Source organism: Nicotiana tabacum, chromosome 11 (genome assembly GCF_000715075.1).
Source record: "Nicotiana tabacum cultivar K326 chromosome 11, ASM71507v2, whole genome shotgun sequence".
NCBI classification, from domain to species: domain Eukaryota; kingdom Viridiplantae; phylum Streptophyta; class Magnoliopsida; order Solanales; family Solanaceae; genus Nicotiana; species Nicotiana tabacum.
The window spans coordinates 3,212,196-3,223,409 of record NC_134090.1 but is presented as its reverse complement, the minus strand read 5'-3'; the positions used below and the strand labels follow the sequence as shown (position 1 = coordinate 3,223,409).

Here is an 11,214-nt window from a genome sequence, read left to right as displayed (position 1 = left end):
GTTTAATCACACTTATTGCAAGCCCCATTTAAATATCGCTAGCTCCATTTATAATAGAGGTTTTACCATTTTATTTTGGTTCTCCTCCATTGGCGATCCAGGAATTTTCGTTTATTTTCACGAGAGATTTCAATGTAGAAGGATCTCTTTTTTTGTTCTTTTCATTATTATCGAAGATTATTGTAATACTATTAGTTGAATGCTCCGGTGGGTGAGCACCCTCCACTTTCAACTAAAAGGTTGTGAGTTCGAGTCACCCCAAGAGCAAAGTGTGGAGTTCTTGGAGGGAGGGAGCCGAGGGTCTATCGGAAACAATCTCTCTATCCCAAAGTAGAGGTAAGGTCTGCTTACACACTATCCTCCCCAGACCCTACTAGTGAATTATACTCGGTTGTTATTGTTGTATTAGTTGAAACTTCTGTTGATAAATGCTGTTATTAATATACTAGCTCTTTTTTTTTGATGAGTGATATACTTGCTCTTTCCTTTCTTGTTACTATTATCAGTCTTGCTGTTTATCTTTATTCAAATTAAGGGTGTTTAACGGGTGGGCAGGGCCGGGTTGGAAAAAAAGTGACTGGTCGGTTTTCAATCCGGGCCGGTTACGGGTTTTTAAATACCGGGCTTAACGGGTCCGGGTTCATCCGGGTAAAAAATGAACCGGAAGGGTTACGGGTCCAAAGGGTCGGGCCGGGTTAGTGTTTTTTTTTTTTTTTTTATATTTTGTATAACTATCGTAATTTATATTAATATAAAGTAAAAATATAAAACAAAAAAATAATCTTATAAAAAGTGTGTTTGAATAAAAGGATGCAAAGGCTTTAAAATCTTTATATTTGAAATTTTGAATATTTCATTAAGAATTTAAGATAATACAATACAATGAAAATGGAAAAAAATATTACACTTATAATTTGCAAGTACTTTTTTTATTTCAAACTTACAAATTGAAGTTTACATTAAAAAAAAAAAAAAGATTTATAGCCGTTGAACCGGTCCGGTCCGGGCCGGTTAGCCGGTTCAACAGTAATTTTCGTTGACCGGGTTTGACCGGTCCGGTTAACCGGATTTTATTTTATAAACGGAACAACCCCTAACCCCGACCCAGCCCACCTGGCCCCTAACTACCAATCCGGGCTGGTCCGGAAACGGGTCAACCCGGCCCGTTTGACAGGCATAATTCAAATATCTACAGGTGGCTTAGCTTCTCTGTCTTTTTCCGTACAGAGATTTGTCACTAACCTTTTCTTTTATTTGCAGTGTTGTAGTGTTTCTATCTGACATGGCTAGAAAATCACCTTTGTACAGAAAGTACGTCCAGAAATATTTTACTTTTGAGTTCCATTCTGCTTTTTTGTCTTGGTCATATAACTTCTTTTTGATAGAAAGAACGTCTTACTGTATTATTGCTATAAAGGCATGAAGGAATGAAGTTACTTAACGTTCCCGTTTGATGGAAAAGAAAAATATTATATATAGGCAGAGGACATATTGAAAGAAGCAAAGGCTGCCCCAAGTATAAATTGAGAGAGCATTTTCTCATTTAATTCCGTACGTCCAATAGTCTATCTTGGAGCTTTTGTCTGGAGTAGTAAGATTTTAGTGAAACCACCCTATGCAGTAATTAACCTAAAGATTTTTGCTCATTGTGAAATCTTGCACTGTCTTCTGCTATGTCTAACATTGTGAAGGACCACATAGATGCAATTTGTCAGAGAATACGGCTGTTTAATAAGTTTCCCAAATTTAGATTCCTCTCGTTTTCATGACGACCACTTGGTCCGAATGCACATATAAATACTTATGGCATGGGAAGACTGATATCTATCTCAACCTGGTCAATACTGTGTATCTTAAAGCCTGATTGTCAATTTTTAGCTTCCTCTTCAAAGATAGAAGGAAACTTGACTTTATCAAAAGATAGAGGGAAACATATATAAATATTTAGAAGTTACAGTTTGATTTGCTTTGACTATTTTTTCTCCTTTTTTCTTTCTTTCTTTCTTTCTCATCCTCTACTCTTCTTTATTTCCATTTCAGGGCATTTGTCTTCTTTAGTTCGCCTATTGCTAAAGAGTTGGTTAATTACATAAAGCGGGATTCAAGTGTTCAGTCTCGCATTGGTGCCTTGTGAGAAGTTATCATCCTTGTTTTGTTGAATCTTTTCTCAGAGTTAATTTTACTTCTTATTGCTTTAATTTGTGCCACTGGTCTTATTGAGCGCTGTTTTGTGCAGGTGAACTTGGAATTTTTGGCTATTCACAGTCAGGTATGTGATGATGCCTAATATGTCATTAATTTGGTGATTTCTCCGCTTTAATACCTGTCTTAATTGGAGAATGCATGTTTGGGGGCTTTTCTTTGGTACTGCTGATGATGTGAGAATTCGAAATCATATTGTGATATGGCAAACTTCTTAACTAGAACTTTCTTTAGTAAGAAGGTATTTCAATGCAAGAGCTTTAAAAATGTGAGGTTGCTCATTTGATTGATCCTTGCATTGAAATACATTCTTACTAAAGAAAGTTATAGTTAAGAAGTTGCTATATCACAATATGATTTCGGATCCTCACAGCATGAGCAGTACCAAAGAAAAGACGCCAAACATACATTCTCTAATTCGGAAACAGCCTCTCTACCTTTTGGTCTCTTGGGGTAGGGGTAAGGTCTGCGTACACACTACCCTACTCAGACTCCAATAATGGAATTTCACTGAGTTGTTGTTGTTGTTGATTTTGGGTGAACCAAAGTTATATAACAACATGCCGCGGTGGATGTCATAATAGGTCCAGTTGTGGAAAGAGAACATGATAGGTCCAATTATGAAAAATTGAACATGATAGGTCCAATATTTATCATGATTTCTAGACCATATCACCTGGCTCCTAGACAGCTTTTTCTCTTCCGTGCAGTTATTGCCACGGGCCAGCTAGCTCACAGTTCTAAACTCGGTGGAGATCCCCGTTACATTTTGTATGCTTGTACTAGAATAGCATGATAAAAATCAAATAGCATGCGCCTAACCAACACATCACGCGCCACACTCTTACCCGTGTCAAAGCCCTGAGGACCCCAGTTGAAGCTTTTTCCAGTCATTTTCATAATGAAGAGCCACATCCATATTTGATTTATGATGTCTTTTCTTACCTTGAATTTCTTTTTTTTCAAGGGGATCATCTGCTGAACAACTCGGGATGATTCAAACATGTAAACAAAACTGATATTGTTATATATTTACACTTACACAACTGCCTTCTAGTTTTGCCAATAACAGGACTTTCTATGGTTCTTAATCTTTTGTTGCCAATCTTAATGAGAAATGAGATTGAAGAGGTGAAGGTGGCCCTTCAGTAATGCTATTATCTAGGAAATTCTTTTGTATAATGCTAATGTGGTCCTTGTTGAGATTTTAAGCTTATGTAGCTTAAAGATGGTGAATGAGAAATGGAGGGAAAATAAAATATTTGAGTTTCCCTCCTTGGCAAAGGGACATTGTCCCATATTGGAGGAAGAAAAGGCTTTTGATGGGTATATATATATATAATTGCTCTTCTTCTAGCTCTTAAAGAGTTAAGAAGAAGACAAGCCTCGCGCCGTCGTCGTCATCGCTCGCTCGGCTCGGCTTTGGTCAAAGATTGATTGATTAATCTTTTTGGACAAAATTCCTTTCAATTATTTAATTAATTAATTAAATAATTAACGAAAAATTCGATCAGGGCCGTTTTCTTTTCCGGATTATTTTAAATCCGTTTTTCCGCAATATTTCAAACAACCTGTTCCAACAGCCATGGCTGTTTCTGAAAGGTTGCAAATCTTTTCAGAAACAATGCCAGCAACTCTATAAATATACTTTGAATACCAGAATCTTTCCTTACGAAATTTTCTGATCTTCTTCTTCTTCTTCTTCATCTTCTTCTTCTGCACAAAAATTCCAGTGTGTTTTACAGCCTTCGAGTGGCTCGTTGTTCACCGGCGTTTTTTGGTACCAATACTCCGGTGAGTTAAATCGTTCTATTCTGGGAGGATATATTCCAGCACCTCGGGTATTTGAGGGGAATAATTTCCTTAAGGACACATTGTGTATTCAGTGGGCTCGATTTATTCCTATAATGTTTTTCCAGAATTTATTTCGTTAAACAAGTATTACTAACTTTCTGTTTTGTTTATATATTTCAGAAAGTTTAATGATTTAATTATTTATTGCAGTAATATAGATTTATAACAATCTTAAGGAAATTATTTTATTATATTCTGTATTTTGTTTGTGGAGATTAAAACCTGTGTGGTTTTCTACTACTTCTGAATTTTACTATTCTGATTTGAAGATATTAAAATTTTATCAGAGTATTGAAATTCAGAAAACGATTTGAAGAACATAAAAACTTCATCGTTTTCTGTGAAACGGTATATAAAAACTTCGATTTTATTTATTATACATACCGGTTGTTGTTAATAGCAGTATTGTTTACTGTTCTGGTTTTGCCATTAATTGAACTCTTCTGTTGTTTACAGTGAGAAATGACAATTGATAACTGAAATTCTTCTGCGACTGTTGCGGCAACGACGATAGCCTCGTCAAGCCGGACTATTGTTCCACCGGCAGAGAAACCGGGAAAACTTTCTATAGCCAACTTCAAAGGATGGCAGGAAAGGGTGTTCTTCTGGCTTACCACATTTGGTATGCAGAAATTCACTAGTGAAGAACCTCCAGTGCCTGCTGCGGACATGCTAGACAACGAGAAATTCATGATTATTGAGGCGTGGAAGCAGGCAGATTTTCTTTGCAAAGGCTATATCTTAAGCGCTTTAGAGGATGACTTGTACAATTTGTACAGTGCGATGAATACTTCGAAAGAATTATGGGACGCACTTGAGAAGAAGTACAAGACTGAAGATGCATGCTTGAAGAAGTTCGTGGTTGCCAAGTTTCTAAACTATAAAATAATAGACAGCAAAACTGTTGGAACCCAAGTTCAGGAGCTTCAACTTATTTTTCATGACCTTATTGCTGAAGGTATGATTGTGAATGAAGCATTTTAAGTGGCTGCAATGATTGAAAAATTGCCTCCTTCGTGGAGAGATTTCAAGAACTATCTTAAGCACAAGCGCAAAGAAATGAAGTTGGAAGATCTTGTGATTCGTCTCAAGATTGAGGAAAACAACAAAATAGCCGAGAAGAAGTCTCGTGGAAATTCAACGATCATGGGAGCTAATATCGTTGAGGAGACTGCTCCAAAAAGTAAGAAGAGAAAGAGGTCTTCTAGACAGACTAAGGAGCAGAACAAAAAGAAATTCAAGGGCAGCTACTACAATTGTGGAAAAATCGGTCACAAAGCCCCTGATTGTCGTCTCCCGAAAAAGTATAAGAAGAAGGGACAGGCCAACATAGTGGAGAAGAATGATGACATTGATGATATGTGTGCAATGCTTTCGGAATGCAACCTAGTTGAAAATCCGAAGGAGTGGTAGATTGACTCTGGAGCCACTCGACATGTTTGTGCTGTCAAGGAAGCATTTGCGACTTACTCTACTGCTGGTCCCAAAGAAGAGCTTTCCATGGGAAATACTGCAACAGCCAAGATTGAAGGTTATGGGAAGATATTCCTGAAGATTACTTCCGGCAAGGTGTTAACGCTCAACAACGTTCTTTATGTTCCTACTATTAGGAATAATTTAGTTTCTACTTCTTTGCTTATTAAGAATGGATTCAAATGTGTATTTGTTTCTGATAAAGTTGTTGTAAACAAGAATGAAATGTATGTTGGAAAGGGCTACCTCACATAGGGCCTCTTCAAACTAAATATAATGGTTGTTGACAGTATGAATAAAATTTCAGCTTCTTCTTATTTATTGGAGTCAAATGATTTATGGCATATTCGTTTAGGACATGTCAATTACAAAACCTTGCGAAAGTTAATTAATTTAGAAGTATTGCCTAAATTCGAGTGTAATAAATCAAAATGTCAAATATGTGTTGAGTCTAAGTTTGTAAAACATCCTTATAGGTCTATTGAAAGGAATTCAAATCCTTTTAACTTAATTCATACTGACATTTGTGATATGAAGTCGACACCATCTCGAGGTGGGAAAAAGTATTTTATTACTTTTATTGACGATTGCACTCGATATTGTTATGTTTATTTGCTTAATAGTAAGGATGAAGCAATTGAAGTATTTAAGCAATACAAGAATGAAGTGGAGAATCAATTGAATAAAAAGATCAAAATGATTAGAAGTGATCGGGGTGGAGAATATGAATTTCCATTTGTAGAAATATGTTCGGAATATGGAATTATCCATCAAACTACTACACCTTACACACCTCAATCTAATGGAATTGCGGAAAGAAAAAATCGGACATTAAAGGAAATGATGAATTTTTTATTAATAAGTTCCAGATTACCGCAGAGTTTGTGGGGCGAAGCGATCCTTACAGCTAACCGAATACTCAACAGAGTACCAACCCCACAGCAAAACGTAATCTATTCCATATGAAAAATGGAAAGGAAGAAAATCCAACTTGAAATATTTCAAAGTGTGGGGGTATCTAGCAAAGGTACAAGTTCCTTTACCTAAAAGGGTTAAAATCGGACGAAAAACTATTGATTGCATTTTCATTGGATATGCTACAAACAGAAAAGCATGTCGGTTTTTGGTTCATAAATCCGATAATCCCGAAATTCACGTTAATACGGTAATGGAATCAGATAATGCTGAATTCTTTGAAAGCATCTATCCGTATAAAACTAAATGTGAGTCGTTAAGTGAAAGACCTAAACGACCTCGGGAAGAACCAAAGGAAAATACTCCAAGTATAGAAGATCCAAGGCGTAGCAAACGTCAAAGAACATCTACTTCCTTTGGACCAGATTTGGTGACATTCTTGCTTGAAAATGAACCTCAAACTTTTAAAGCAGCTATGTCATCTTCTGATTCAGCGTTTTGGAAAGAGGCAGTCAATAGTGAGATTCAATCAATTTTGGATAACCATACATGGGAATTGGTAGATCTTCCTCCGGAAAATAAGCCTTTAGGTTCGAAATGGATCTTTAAACGGAAAGTGAAAGCTGATGGCACTATTGACAAATATAAGGCAAGACTTGTTGTCAAAGGTTATAGACAAAAGGAAGGCCTTGATTACTTTGACACTTACTCGCCAGTAACGAGGATAACATCTATTAGGGTGTTAGTAGCACTAGCGGCCGTGTATGGTCTTGAAATCCATCAAATGGATGTTAAAACAGCTTTCTTAAATGGAGAATTAGAGGAAGAGATTTATATGAAACAACCTAAGAGTTTTGTGGTTCTTGGTAAAGAAAAGAAAGTGTGCAAATTTGTTAAGTCACTTTATGGACTTAAACAAGCACCCAAACAATGGCATGCCAAATTTGACCAAACAATGTTGGCAAGTGGGTTTAAAATCAACGAGTGCGACAAATATGTTTACATTAAAAATAGTCCAGGTCATGAAGTCATTGTTTGTTTATATATTGATGACATGTTGATAATGACCAAAAACATGGCATATATAAATGCTACTAAGCGCATGTTGGCTAGCAAATTCGATATGAAAGACTTAGGAGTTGCTGATGTGATCTTAGGAATCAGAATTCACAAGACTCCATAAGGTCTAGCATTATCACAATCTCACTACATTGAAAAGGTACTTGACAAGTTCAAGTATTTGGATTTCAAAATTGCCAGGACTCCAATTGACGTGAGTTACGTCATACACTTCAAAAGAATAAAGGTGAAAGTGACTCACAACTGTACTATGCAAGAGTATTGGGAAGTTTGATGTATATCATGAATTGTACGCGACCAGATATAGTATGTGCTATTAGTAAACTGAGTCGGTTTACAAGTAATCCCAATCACATACATTGGATGGCAATGAAACAAGTTTTGGGGTATCTCAAACATACCCAAAATTACGCTTTGCATTATAACAAATATCCCTCCGTGATCGAGGGATATAGTGATGCAAATTGGATCACTGGACCATCTGAAGTTAAATCCACGAGTGGATATGTTTTCACAATTGGGGGTGGAGCAGTGTCTTGGAAATCATCCAAACAAACATGCATCGCCCGTTCTACAATGGAATCTGAATTCATAACTTTAGATAAGACCGGTGAAGAAGTTGAATGGCTCCGGAATTTTTTGAAAGATATTCCATTTTGGCCCAAACCTTTGGCACTTATTTGTATACATTGTGATAGTCAAGCGGCAATAGGCAGGGCAGGGATCGTTATGTATAACGGAAAATCTCGTCATATATGACGGAGACACAATACTGTTAGACAACTACTCTCTAGTGGTGTTATCACAATTGACTACGTAAAGTCAAGAGATAACATATCGGATCCACTTACAAAAGGCCTATCTAGAGAGGCAGTTGAAAGATCATCAAAGGGAATGGGGTTAAGGTCTAGGACAAGTCATCATGGCGGTAACTCTACCTAGCAGACTGGAGATCCCACGAGCTAGGTTCAAAGAGATCAAACAAAGTTATGAATGACGGTTCAACATTGTCAAATAACTCAACCCATTCTCGTGATGAAGACAATGTTCAGAAATCGAGGTAAAGCATTAAGGCTTTTTGATGAGTCAACAAAGCTTAAAGGTTTTTTAATGATTTGCTAAGTCTGGCAGGATATGACCAGATAGTGTGTCTATAGGATTACACGTTTAGAAATCACCTATGTGAGTGTGAAGTGTAAGCCGCTTCAAGGGGAATGAAAGTAAAGGCCCATTCTCTAAGCACTCATGAAACCAGGCGGTGTTCATGGCTGAAACGAACACAACCGTGAGAACCATAGATGGTTAAGGATTGATTGTGTGACTTATGTTGTCTAGGTATACAACAAAGCTCGACGGTTCAAAGATATCAAATCTACTGATTGACCGAGTATATTCGATATAAGTTCACTACGGAAAGTTCAAAGGGAAACCCACTTATCCAGATGCAATTAATTCTTGCATGTAAAACACACACGCGTCCGTGCATTCCTTTATTTTATAGCCATTCCCCATTCTTGTGGGGGATTGTTGGGATTTTAAGCTTGTGTAGCTTAAAGAGGGTGAATGAGAAATGGAGGAAAAATAAAATATTTGAGTTTCCCTCCTTGGCAAAGGGACATTGTCCCATATTGGAGGAAGAAAAGGCTTTTGATGGGTATATATATAATTGCTCTTCTTCTAGCTCTTAAAGAGTTAAGAAGAAGGCAAGCCTCGCGCCGTCGTCGTCGTCGCTCGCTCGGCTCCGCTTCGGCTTCGGATTTGGATTTGGTCTTTTTGGACAAAATTTCTTTCAATTATTTAATTAATTAAATAAATAATTAACGACCCGGTCCGGTCAGGCCCGTTTTCTTTCCCGGATTATTTTAAATCCGTTTTTTCGCAATATTTCAAACAACCTGTTCCAACAGCCATGACTGTTTCTGAAAGGTTGCAAACCTTTTTAGAAACAATGCTAGCAACTCTATAAATATACTTTGAATCCCAGAATCTTTCCTTACGAAATTTTCTGATCTTCTTCTTCTTCTTCTGCACAAAAATTCCAGTGTATTTTAAAGCCTTCGAGTGACTCGCTGTTCACCGGCGTTTTTTTGGTACCAACACTCCGGTGAGTTAAATCGTTCTATCCTGGGAGGATATATTCCAGCACCTCGGGTACTTGAGGGGAATAATTTTCTTAAAGACACACTGTGTATTCAGTGTGCTCGATTTATTCCTATACTGTTTTTCCAGAATTTATTTCGTTAAACAAGTATTACTAACTTTCTGTTTTGTTTATATATTTCAGAAAGTTTAATGATTTAATTGTTTATTACAGCAATACAGATTTATAACAGTCCTATCAGTTTATAAACCATCTCAGTGAGATGTAACCGATCTATCACGTCCTTACACACGCGCGCGTATTATCCTTTAGTGTTTCGGAGATGATTAAGGTTCTCGGAAGGGTGACTTGTGTTTGAATATGATGGCTAACCGCATTGCAACAGTTTTTGCTTCATTACGGGTAAGCATTCAGATCTTGATCTGTGGCTTTCGAGCATAAAGTTGACCTTGCTAAATTTAAATTCGCTTACAAAGTACAAATACACTCTTCCTCACTTTCCGCAAACAGAAACATGCGAGTTGCTTATTGTGGATAGATCAGTAGAGCAGGTTTCAGTTGATCCATTCTCATGTTAATCTTTGTCTTTTTTTCATTTTCTTGACATGCTTCTCTATTCCCCTCCTATTTACAGGTTTCTCCCATCATACATGACTGGACATATGACTCAATGTGCCATGACTTGTTAAACACGGAGGGGAATAAATATGTGCATGAGGTGAGTTGTGCCTTCAGACTCTCTCTAGTGAAAATGCTTTTGAATCTACAGTAAGAGTTACTTTTTAGTGTGCTGGATGCTGTGAACAAATCTATAGACCTCAGTTTCCAACCAGTTCATATGTAAATGCTTTATTATGTACCCTAAGTAGGAGAGCCTTTGTATGGACCTTTGCCTTGATCAAGATGAGCACTTCAAAAGTAAAAGGTTTCTGAAATTCTAGTATTGATCTAGTAAATCACAAATGATTTCTTAGTCTTGAACTTCAAATGCAAATTGGTTTTATGAACTGTTACTAGGAGGAGTCATGTGCTCGTTGCTCAACTTGATTTCAATTTGGCAAAATGTGATGTACATGCTATACATCTTCTATATGGCTATTGATATAGCTGGAGCAGTAGACTTTACCTACTCCCACAACAAAAAATGAATTTGTGTTTGAAAGAAACTGTATATGACATCTATTGGATGCACACCAACAAAGCATGCACTTCAAGAATGGAGCTTGGACGCTCAAAGTGAAGTGAATTGTCTAAAAGCTGTTGCATCTGAGTGTCAAAGGTATCACCTAGGATCTGCAATTCCAAAGACATAAATGATAAATATATAGTTGAAATGTAGTTTACTTATCTTCTCGCTCTTTAAGAAACTTTAGCACGTCCTATAGCAAAATGAAATTGGTTATAATTTATACTCAATATATTCTAAAAAGATTGTTTTAGTTTGATTTGATACAAACTTTAATAAAGAAGTGAAGAATTTTGAGATATATTGTCTTAAATAAGCCATAGTATTTGTGTGGTTGTACAACTTTAGAAACTTGTGGTCTGAAACGTGCATAGCATTTGTGTGGCTATAAATGCTTCTTATT

At 36.8% G+C, this 11,214-nt stretch overlaps 1 long non-coding RNA gene across 1 annotated transcript; it reads left to right on the top strand.

The window, feature by feature from the left end:
• Positions 1 to 1,943: 1,943 nt before the first annotated feature.
• Positions 1,944 to 10,009, top strand: LOC142166485 (uncharacterized). Its single transcript, XR_012696897.1, has 3 exons — positions 1,944 to 2,130; positions 2,237 to 2,269; positions 9,839 to 10,009. It is a non-coding gene; the product is annotated as an uncharacterized LOC142166485 (long non-coding RNA).
• Positions 10,010 to 11,214: the final 1,205 nt, after the last annotated feature.